Below are 11,788 nucleotides of genomic sequence, written 5' to 3'. Positions count from 1 at the left end.
CACACAGCTGGTTAGACACAGTATCCTTGGCTATTAAAGGAAATGATCACATTTTGACACCAATGACATTTTCACTGCCTTCATATTAAAAAGATGAAGCAAGTGATGCCTGTCATGGTATGCCCGACTCCCACCTGATCCCCTGTCCTTATTTCCTCTTTGAGTATCACACCTTCCTCTTTCTCCATGAGCTTCCCCTTCTCTGATTTTACCTCCTTTTTCTAAACCATCCCTGACTCTCCTCCTTGCACTGTATCCCTCTACTTCTCCCCATTCCTGAGCCATAAGATAGTACAGAGTCAGGAATAATGAAGGGGTGCTTGCTTCGGCAGCACATATCCTAAAACTGGAATGATACAGAGAAGATTAGCATAGCCCCTGCGCAAGGAATAATGAAGGGAATCAAGAATAGCTATCGCTTATATCACTTTGTAAGCCTTGTCAAAGGTTTTACATCTTGACAGGACATTTCAATATCCCTACTCAAGTGTCTCCATCCAAACGTCCAGCTTTGCAGTAAAGAGGAGCCATGAAGAAATCCAGGAAGACTAGATAAGAGATTTCACATTTTAACTTCTGACTGCCCCATTATCTGTCTGCTTTGTACCTCTCCATTCTCTTGGCCACCACTGTCTCCGGTCCTGGAACCACTGCAGGGCCCAGCTCTGAGTGGGCTCCAGCCAACCTCACACAGGCGCAATCTGAGGACGGCACTGGGCAGGGTACCCGATGTTCTCTCTCTCTACTGGCTTCCCCACTGCTGTGGATGGGGAAGCCCTCAAAGAAACAAGCATGCACAACTCAGAAGTGGGAAATGGAAGTTACTACAAACTTATTTATCTGCCTCCCTCCCCAATCCACAGGGAAGGTCCTGAGATACAGATGATACGGCTCTTTGGGGCTAGGTCTCCTGGATCAGGTGGTCTGGCCAGCCTGTTTAGATATCCTCTTATCCATTCTCTCTTCTCCCTGTTTCACCACCCTTATATCTCTCACTTCTTTCCTCTGGATTTGCACTCTCTAAGGCACTGAAGCCTGCTTTCTAGGTAACCCAGGCTAAGGGAATGTACTTTGGTATACAAACCTAACATTCCAATCAAAACTCAAAATGATGGGCTGGGCTTCCCTGGTGGTGCAGTGGTTGGGAGTCCGTCTGCCGATGCAGGGGACACGGGTTCGTGCCCCGGTCCGGGAAGATCCCGCATGCCGCGGAGCAGCTGGGCCCGTGAGCCATGGCCGCTGAGCCTGCGTGTCCGGAGCCTGTGCTCCGCAACGGGAGAGGCCACAACAGTGAGAGGCCCGCGTAACACAAAAAACAAAACAAAACAAAAAACCCCTCAAAATGACATTGGCCAATATCTTACAGTATAAGATTTAGCATTTACCAATTATGTGACTACATCTAATGTATTCAAAAATTTTAAGTCCCACACAATCAAGTATTGGGGTGTTAATGACTTCCTCAGACTCAGTCTTAAAAGGCATTCTACTTTATATTTAAACTTTACTTGCTTTTGTATAAGGAGGGTGTATGTGAATTAGAGTAGGGAAAGAAAGAAAAAGTAACATTAAAAATGCATTATAAATGGAGATTCCCTAAGTTTTCCATGTACCTGAAAGAGTTGAGTTCATTTGTGATAAAAGCAAGACACTGATAGATGCTAAATTAAAAAACAAATGGGTGTTTGACTAAATAGCTTTGGGAACTTCTGAGTTAAAAGTTAATCAGTTTTTTTCCTTATTGTACAACTTCTCACAGCCTTTCATATGTAAAACTATAAGATTAACTGATTGGTATGTGTTAATTTATCAATTATTACATGCTGGATAAATTACATGGGGATCCGATGGTGGACAAAAATAGAAACAATGTTTGCCCTCATGTAGTTTTCAGCCCACTGAAGGGAGACCAACATCTATAGAAGTGATTATGTAAATAAATGTAAACTTGCAAACAAGAGAAATGCATGAGAGTTTGTAATAAAATTCCAATGAGAATTGTGAATATCTAAGGAGGGCAAAGTATATACTGTTTACAAACATAATTTGATAACTGCTCATTTTTCAGGGAAAGTTTTTTTGGGCAGGGAGGATGAAATGCTGTATTAAGTGTATAGCTGAGGTTGAGAAACATTATTGAGACATCGTTGAGAAACAATGTTCAAAGAATTGTGTTTGAGGAAGATTCTTAACCTCTGTCTTCTCATCCAAAAATGAGAAGTTTTAACTCACTGACATTTCAGTGACTTTTCTAGTAATATATTGTATGATTAAATAACTCTAACTAAAATGTTTAGAAATTTGAGAATATTGTTTATGATTTCTCCAGGACCCACTGCTGTCCCTTCTCTCTTTGCTGCTAACCTAATTGCTAATTACTCCCTTCATTTGAGTGGTAATATGGGAAATGGAAACCATAAAATCTACATTAGGAAATTTTGCTACTTATTGCCAGGAAGTAGATTAAAGCTATTGTACTCTTCAGCCTAAAGATACGGCAAAATCTGACAAAAGGCATCCTCTTTGCTCAAAGAATAAGGTTTAATGTCAATAAAACATTTGGGATGGAGAATTAGTCCACATTTTCTTTGGTGAGTACTGTAGACAATAATTGTGTTGAATTTTATATATAAAACTTCTATAATCTACTAGGAGTTCAAATAACCTCAAAATATTGAAATGATTTTTTAAAAAATCAATGAAAATTAACACAGATTTCTGTTTTAAATGCCATTTTCCAGTTAATCTCTGTAAAAAACAGACGTCTGTTTCCCATTTGTCTCCTCCTTAAAATAGCTTTACTGTGTGCCATGTATGTCTAATCCTTCTCGGGTAATATGGATTTAATAAGACATATGTCCTTATGCGTAGTACTTGGAAAGCCCTTTCCACAATTTGCTGTTTTAGGTCACACACATCTGGTGCTATTTTGACCTGGCAATTACATATAGTTCCTTCCTTAATTTCTTGGGAAAAAATAATAACATGACAAATTGGGAGTATGTTCAAATTAGCTTTTAAGTTTCTCCCAGTTGGGTGGACTGAACAAGAACTTCTATAAGCATTTCCTTCTTAGAGCTACATAAAACTTTCTCACCCATTTTTCATTGTCAAGAAACGTCTTTTTAAATGTCCAAAAGTCAAGTTTAATGGTAGCATTCTAACATTAGTTCAATAAGCCACTCTACACGTTGAGGCAAATATATTTCTCCCTGAATATTATGTGTCAGAAGGTCTATCATTTAGCCTTGGCTCCACCACATACAAACTTCGGAACTTGTCTATTCGTCCCATTGCTATTAGTTTCTTTGTGTATTTTTATGTGGAAATTAAATTATGTGGTCTTCACACATCACAAGGTTACTTTAAGGATCAAATGAAACATATGTGGAAGTGTTCTTTTATGTGGAAATGTTTTGAAATAGAAAAGTAACTTTACAAATAAGAGATACTATTTGTTGATCTCTAAAGGTTCACCTTATTAAACTAAACGTCTAGAAATCAACAGGACGTTATTAGATACTATGGAAGATATGAAACGTGTATAATGCAGTGTTTTTCGGTTATAAAAGGTGACCTTAAAACACTTCAACTAATTAAGAATATACTACTACAAATTAAATACTATATACTATAAGCAAGAAGTGGAACAGCTGCTTAAAGAAGAAAATAATCAGTGTAAACTGGAATAATGACATACTAGATAGTAACTGAGTAATCAGAGAGGATTTGAAGAAGTGCAAAGCAAAAGAGCAAGACAGAGAAAACCTTCAGAGGGGCAAGAGTAGGCACAAAAAAGTGAAATGTCAGAATGAATGAACCACTTCTCAGGTGACATGGTCAGATCCTTTAAAAAAAAAAACAAAAGATCTCATTCTGGTCTTTTGTGCAAATTTGAATCTCTTCTACCCAAAAGGAATATGTGGAGAAATTCAGGACCAACAAATCATGAAGAACACTTTGTTCTCATACACCTAACACCTCCTGTCTCTTATTATTCTTCTTCGACCAAAACAGTGTGGACCATTTTTGGCAGCCTGTCAACATGCAACCTGTCACCACACTAATTAACGTGTCTACAGCAAAAAAGCAATGATAAAAAATGACAATCTAATGTTTCAAATTTAATGTCTGACAGCCACTTTCCCAAATACAACCTGTGGAATTTATAAATCAAGAGGAAAATCTGTTCATGTTTTCAAATCAAGGTCAATATGGTGACTCTTTGCTTTACCTGACGCATAGAGCACCGTATCATTGGCTAGGGCAGCTCTGGTATTAGAGTAAGGGAAGCAAGGTCCCAGGGGTAAGAGAAACATAAAGAGTATGTTTCGTCATGGTGATGTTTGGGATTATCATATAACTGGGGGCAATCATAAAATCACATTTTGTCCGTAAATTTTGTCACGGTTATCTCAGAAACCTAGAAAGAATATACATGTGGCTTGTTGGAATCCCTTTATAATGTGCTCTTGGGCACGCTTTTCCTCACTGGAGGAAAACTCACACGTGCTGCTGTTCCTCACCTAAGGGAGCTCAATGATTCCTAGGAGGTGGTCTCATCACTGCAGGACAAATTGCAGAGTAGTTTTGTGATGCTACTGAATCACTTTTGTGCTGCCTCTGTTTTCCTACTGGTTTCAAGCTACAACTAAGTTACTTACGAAGCAAAAACTTTATCTTGAACCAATTTCACCTTTATAATCCCTCCAACCCGGCACCCCTTGATATGTTTATTTAACAAAATTTATATAGTACCCTTGATGCTAGACGTGCTTTCTGGGGACTGATGATCCAAAGATATATCATGCCTGGTCCTGAAAATTATTTATCAAGGTCACTGTGCACTTGCAGTATTATTTTATTTACCACTATGTCAAGGCATCTTGTTTTGTTTGCCACCTCCTTACCTTCTAAAAGCACTAAATTTTGTTTAGAGACTCCCTTTCACTGTTAGTACAGTCGGAAAGAGCTACCAAGTCCCTCACCATGGACCTCGTGCCATTTCAAGTTTGGGCATGGAATGGTGGGGATAGGTGTGGAGATGGGAGGATGCAGGACCTAGCAGCTGCTCCCTACCATGCTGCCTAACTGAAGAGAAATGAGTGAAGACTGGTGTTATGCCTTCCAGTGACCCAGAACAACTACACATGACTAATGGATTAGCCATCGGCACCAGCTTCCTCATCAGCTGCAAACAGTATTTTACTCAATGAATGAGTAGAATAGTTCCTCACCACAAAGAGATTCTGCCTCTGAATGCAGTGGAGATTTTGCCTTCGAAGCCATGATAGTACAATATTGAATCTTCACTAAATGCAATTTACCTTATAATAAGTAACAGCCCCATGGAAGAGCACTGCTATAAGAAGGAAATTATTCTTCCAGCTTTACAAGGTATTTGTCTGAGCTGCAAAAAAATGGTTGAATCTTAGTCAAGCTATGAGCACGATAGCAATTTCACTCTTTCATGCCTTCGCACATGACGTTTTCTTTGCCTCGAAATACCACTTCTCTCTGGTTGGAGAACCCAGCTTAAATGTAACCTTCTGGGTGAAGTTCCTTCTGACCTCTCTAATGTAGAAAATACTCCTCCCTCTTCTGTTCTTTCATTACGTATCTTCACTGAACAGACTTATATTAGAACACTGATTATTTGTTTTAATGGTCATCTCAACTCAGCGCTAAACTCCTTGAAAACAAAGACATGTTTATATTTGTTTCCTCTGTGCCAGGCTAATAGCAGAGACTCAGTACTTGTTTGTGAAATAAGCACTGTCATGGTCCCATGAAGTAAGTGGCAAACATTAAATGGACAAGGGACAAGAACCCATAACCATTTGTCCATGTCCCTCTTGACTGCCCCAGCTGTGAAAAGGTGGGGGTAACCACCACTATTTATATTATTCAAGTTGATAATGTCAATTCTGGAGAGAATGGATGTCAAGGGCAGCCTTGAAATGAAAAGGTATCCATTCATTCAGAGAGGCATTCAGTACACATTTACCAATTAATCACTATGTGCCATGAAAGGCAAGATAAATGGCACGGTCCCTACTCTGAAGAAGACAAGAAAATAAATCTTCACAATACAGGGTATTAAGTGTCGAGCACTGCGATAAGAAAGACACCTAATCTACACTAGGTGAGTCAGGGAGAGATCCTCTGGAGGGTTATGACCAATGCCCTTGAGGGTTATGACCAGTGCCCTTGAAAGACCAATGGGACTTAAGTGTGATGAAAGTACAGAAAGCATTCTGAGTAAATGGGAAAGCCACGTGAATGTCCAGTGTTGGGAAAGAGGCTAACGTGTTTGGGGACGAGAAGTAGTGTGGCCTGGGAGATAAAGAAAGAAGATGGAAAAGGGGACTTCTACCTGGTTACAAGCTAGTGAGGGGAAGGTATGAACGCATGTCAATGAGTATCAGGTCTTTAAAGGTTCAGTTTCATGATTTCTAACAGCATACTCCAGCCAAGTTCCTATAGCGCAGTGTTGCCCAGATCACTCAGTCTGGGATACCCAGTCAAATTTGTCATACTTGGGGAAATTTTTTTGAAGGTTTAGGACAATTATACTAGTCCTATTTATTATAATTTTAAAAAGTTGATTACCTCAAAAATCCATAGGGCAGATATACCAAACTTTTTTTGACATAGACGTTTAAAAATAATATTTAAAATTTTTCTTTTAAGTCTAGAATAAAGGTAAATAATCAACTGATTCTAACATATCAGCATGGCTAGTTTGGTAAAATGGACTATATACAGCAATTTTTGAACACCTTATGTTGACCAGATGTGGATGAGTGACTTAGAACAAAATTAAAATGTCCGTAAGAATCTTCAATAGTAATTTCCTGGGCTGATCTTAGTTCAAATTCAACTTTCTATAAGAAATGTGACATTTCCGCTAACTCTAATTCCAATCTTTGTCTCTGAATCCCCAAATCAGCTTCACCTCCCTCTAGTATACAGCTGTCATTTTACTAAATCGATGGGCAGGAGACCTACTCCCTTCTCGGAGAAAATCAGGGGACACAGAAACAGTCTTATTTCCAAAACAATACCTAAAGAGCAGAATGTAGAACTTCCAAGGGACATTATAATTGTTTAAAGGCAGAAAAGCCTCATATATCAGTTCCAGTGGTAGAACAATCAACTACATTGTACATACACAGTCAGACTCATTCATAATCTGTGCTAGTATTTCCAAAAGTCTCAAAACCATGTTTGAAAATTTTTAATGGATCATAAAATAAAGCAAATTGTGTGCATTCGTTTAAATCAAGTGAATCTGAACATTTGAAGCATGATCCTAACGCAAAACTCAACGCTTGGCCTCAAGTAGTATACAGAGATGACCCAAGTACAGGTCCTATTCCCAAGAACTTTCAGTGTATAAGAGCTGATAGAGCTCTCCCTCTCTGAATATCCCTTCATTTTAAATGTAAAATGCTTATTCATTCAATAGGTACTCCAAAACCCCATGTCAAGTTTGTAAATATATATATATATATATATATATATATATATATATATATATATATATATATATTTTATTTTATTTTTTCCTGCGGTACGCGGGCCTCTCACTGTTGTGGTCTCTCCTGTTGCGGAGCACAGGCTCCGGACGTGCAGGCTCAGCGGCCACGGCTCACGGGCCCAGCCGCTCCGTGGCACGTGGGATCCTCCCGGACCAGGGCACAAACCCGTGTCCCCCGCATCGGCAGGCGGACTCTCAACCACTGCGCCACCAGTGAAGCCCAAGTTTGTAAATATTTTAAGGCTTCTGGAAAGACAACAAGTAACAGTGGTGAACTAGGATTGAGATATGATGACCAGTTGCTTCTGAAGTTCATTAGAATGTCTTTCAGGAATTTTCTTGGCAGGCAAAAAAAAAAAAAAGCCAACAGGTCTATGAGTACATTAAGACTATTGGGAGAAAATGCAGGAGAGGGAGAGGAAAGTACAAATAAAAGAATACATTTCTTAATTTAAAGACGTCTGACTGAAAGTCCTAGATTGATAAATAAATAAAAATATCTTGCAGGGAAAAAGGTTGTACATGTCTAGATCTCAAGATATTTCTGAAATATTAATTCTCTCCACACATCTGAGACCAGCAGGCATCATTTCTGCTACTGGTGAAGAAAAGAGCCAAGTTGCCTAGGGCTCTGCAGCTTGTTGCGGTGTGAACCAGAACTAAAATAGGATTCTTGGCTCTCTAGATTTCTGATATCCAATTCAGCAGACTTCAACTTTCTACTAGACACTCTTGCAAGTTAAGCAGTTCTCATGTCAGCTTGTAACCAGCTGCTTAAATATCCTGTCAACTCTTCAAGTGTTATAAGTGTTAAGTGCCTAGGAACCTAGTACGTCCTGAGGACTAGTACCTACCTTACTATATTGTTTGAATGTAGGTAGTAGTAAGAGTTCAAGAAGCCATCATTTTGTAAGTACTGCATATGAAAGCTCTAATGCTAATATCTTATGGAAAGAAGACTTAACTGGATAAAGGCTCAGAAGCCTCAATTATTTCCTTAAATAGGAAATCAAATTTCTAATTCTGATAAAGTGAATTATTATTTACAAATATCAATAGTTTGTTTTCAAAAAAGTGAAAGAAAAAAATCAAATAATTGGAGGGGAGCAGGCATGTATGCATACGTGTGCTTAGGCTGAAGCAGAATTTTTCTACATATGTCACATAACCAGTTTATTTTCTATGAAACTGGTTGTTTGACTTTGAAAACATACAATATATAAAAGTGCCTCATATTTAGAATTTTTGGTGTTAAGTAAAAAATTGCTTAAGAACATGTTTCTTATTGGCATAACTGAAAATTCTGGAAGTTAATAGAAGATAGAAAATTGAACACAAGGAAAGGAATGTAAGGAATGTAGAGGGATGGGAGGAAGAAAGTGCCGTAATGAGAAAGATGAGGTTAATATGTGTTATTTTAAAAGCACCATTCACTTATTGAGAAATTACTATTCCTAAGCACTTAACAAAATATCACAGAGCTGAAATTCCAGTGGAGAAAGAGACATCAGATGTATAGTGTGTCAGGAGGGGATGCAAGTTAGCTATACTGACATTTTAAATAGAATTAGTTTAAATTTTTAAATAATAGATTAAAAATAGTTTTTGGACAGCTTAAAATAGAAATTGTTCATGCATAGTCACATATCTATACAGTATATATAGTTCATAATAGAAAGGATTTCCATTAGGTGTTCTTTTTAGTGTCATGCCTTTACATCCTAAGAAACAACCTAAAACAATGCTTCTTTTACAATGAACTGCTACCAAGATAACCCACTGATTTATAGGGAGACCTCTCTCTATATAATCTTTGAAGTAATAACTGTGGCCTTCTCTTCTCACCTCCAAACCCCAATTTTCAAAGCCTTGTGCTTTGCGTCTTAACTGCAGTGTTAAGCAGGGTCTACTTGGATAAGCTCAGACTCCAGAATTAGTTTGATAGCTTTATATTCACTCCATAGAGCCCTGGAGCTTTGTGACAATTGATTAAAGAGTGAACAGGTAAAGGTAATGAAATGACACCACAAAGGGGACCTCACCAGGGGAAGATGACATACAACTCAGTGGACCATTAAATTACCTACTGATTTGTTCTAACAAGATACATACAGTCTTAGTCTACATGTTTTGCATTACTACCATGTACCTGAAGCTCATTCATGGTTATTTTATTTATTTCATTTTAAAATCTCCAACTTTGCTTCAAACTCTCTTCAAGCAAAATAATGTGCATAGTGGAGTCTTTTGCATGATCACATCCTTTCGTACTTTAAACCAAAACTTCTTCCAAATTTACACAGATAGCATCTTGAATCCCCAATATTTGAATTGGCAGCACTGTTGCACATTCATTCGTTTATATAATCATTTATTCAGTCATATAACAATATATGTTGAGCCTTTATAACAATATTAAGGCACTGTGCTAATATATATAGATACAGAAATAAAAGACCCATTCTCTCTAAATCTTGAAGAAAGATAGATAAGGTTGAAGACATAATTAAGTGCTCCTATAGAAATATGCACAGAGTGAAGAGAGGTTGGCACCCAATTCGCCCTTGGTGTAGGTTACTGGACAAGAGTTCCTAGAGGAGATGACACTTGTCTTGAGTCTTGAGAATTAAGTCATATGGAAACAGTAGGAAGAGCGGGGGGCGGAAAAAACATCTTAAGAAGCCTTCCTGGTTCCCAAAGGAATTAAAGATGTCTGGCAGGAATCTAGGCCCTGAACCCCAGGTCAATCTTATGGTTATTCCTGAGTCATAAATTCTGCCTTTCTGTTTCTATGTCTAGAATCATCTGTTAATGGGTATATTTATGTGGGCTCAGAAGTGGCAATTGGGGTACAGTCAGTGTAGGAAGCAAAAATGAGTTTTCCAAAAGACAGCTGGGTTATGGGCTTCCACTCAGGGAGCCAGGTCTGTAACTGTCATTAACAATTGCTTTCTGTTAACAAAAAGCCTTTTGATATATACTCATTGTGGGAGGCCTCATGGGTTACAAGGCCTTCTAACTAGCACTTCTCTGTGAGCTAAGATAAGGCAAAAAGCTGGATTTGTCAGAATAGCTCCTGGTTCTTCAAAGCCATCTGAGGCCCCAGAGTGCACTATTACCTCCACGTAGTGTGAGAAACCCACGATCTGCCTTTCTAGGGGAATGAAGGACATCCTCCCACATTCATTCCTTCCATGCTGGAAGTCTAGGGTGTTGGCATGACTGCAAGGTGGGATGGATACCCCTCTGCTGAGCAGCCAAGTGATTTGGGCTGGAGGCTACGTCTCCAAGTTCCAGGATCTGTGGACAAAGTGGATTACCCTGGTATAAGCCCAACTTTCAGGGGGGAATTGGGTGGTCCAGGGCTATATCCTCCAGTGAAAAGAGTCCCTGTGCAATCCACTGAACTCCTCAGCACCTTTGCAGGCCACTGCGGGAGCACTTCTGAATTCCTTGTGTGCAACATGCATCATGTAGAGCCAAAGGTGCTGCCTCAGGCTTGCTGCTCACTCAACTCCTGCTGCCACTGCTGCACCGTTTCCCTGCGCCATATTGTAAGTGGTCACTTGCAGAGTTTCTCTGGTAATACGAGAAAGTGTGCTGCTAGCTAATCCCCCTTCCTCCAGGGTGGTGTGGGGAGGGAAAAAGGAGGGTGTGGATTTCTTTTTTAACTTCTCACACAGTATATATAGACAGTTCTATTCAAAGAGAAGGGAAAAGCAATGGTTCTCGCTGCTGCTATCTTTAACTGTGCTGTCTCCCTTCTACTTTCCATCAAAGAAAGAAGGGGAAGCTTTCCACTTCTTATATGGCTGGACCTTTGCTTAGACAAAACTTAATCACCGAGTTCTCCAGGTTCAGCACTTGTTACGTAGAAGGAAGAGCCTTGAAATTGAGAAATGTCTTTCCTAATTCCATAAAGCTTGGCTTTTTTCAAGACTACTGTCTTGCTACACTTGACAGTAAATTCTTCATTCTGTAGGTACTCGTTGGTGCCCTCCCTGGGGAAATACACATCACGGCCCAGCATGAGAGGTAGAAGGCAACAAGGGAACACGATACACAGGAGAAATAAAAATAGATTCATTTAATATTTGCAAAAGAACAGCCCTGTATCATTGGGAAGGAATGAGGCCCAAAGATTCAAATGTATGATAAATCAACAGGAATATGAGAAGAAACCTAGATATGTGGGTTTATAGGTATAGAGCCGCTACATCACCAGGCTTAATAGGTCAGGTGGTT

At 39.1% G+C, this 11,788-nt stretch overlaps 1 non-coding gene across 1 annotated transcript; it reads left to right on the top strand.

Annotated features, from left to right (window-relative positions):
* Positions 1-316: 316 nt before the first annotated feature.
* On the top strand, positions 317-424 carry LOC117200532 (U6 spliceosomal RNA). The gene has a single exon (XR_004482126.1). It is a non-coding gene; the product is annotated as a U6 spliceosomal RNA (small nuclear RNA).
* The last annotated feature ends 11,364 nt before the right edge of the window (positions 425-11,788 follow it).

The sequence above is a fragment of the Orcinus orca genome, chromosome 7 (genome assembly GCF_937001465.1).
Source record: "Orcinus orca chromosome 7, mOrcOrc1.1, whole genome shotgun sequence".
Taxonomy (NCBI): Eukaryota; Metazoa; Chordata; class Mammalia; order Artiodactyla; family Delphinidae; genus Orcinus; species Orcinus orca.
The sequence above is the reverse complement of the archived record's forward strand: the minus strand, read 5'-3'. Positions and strand labels throughout refer to the sequence as shown.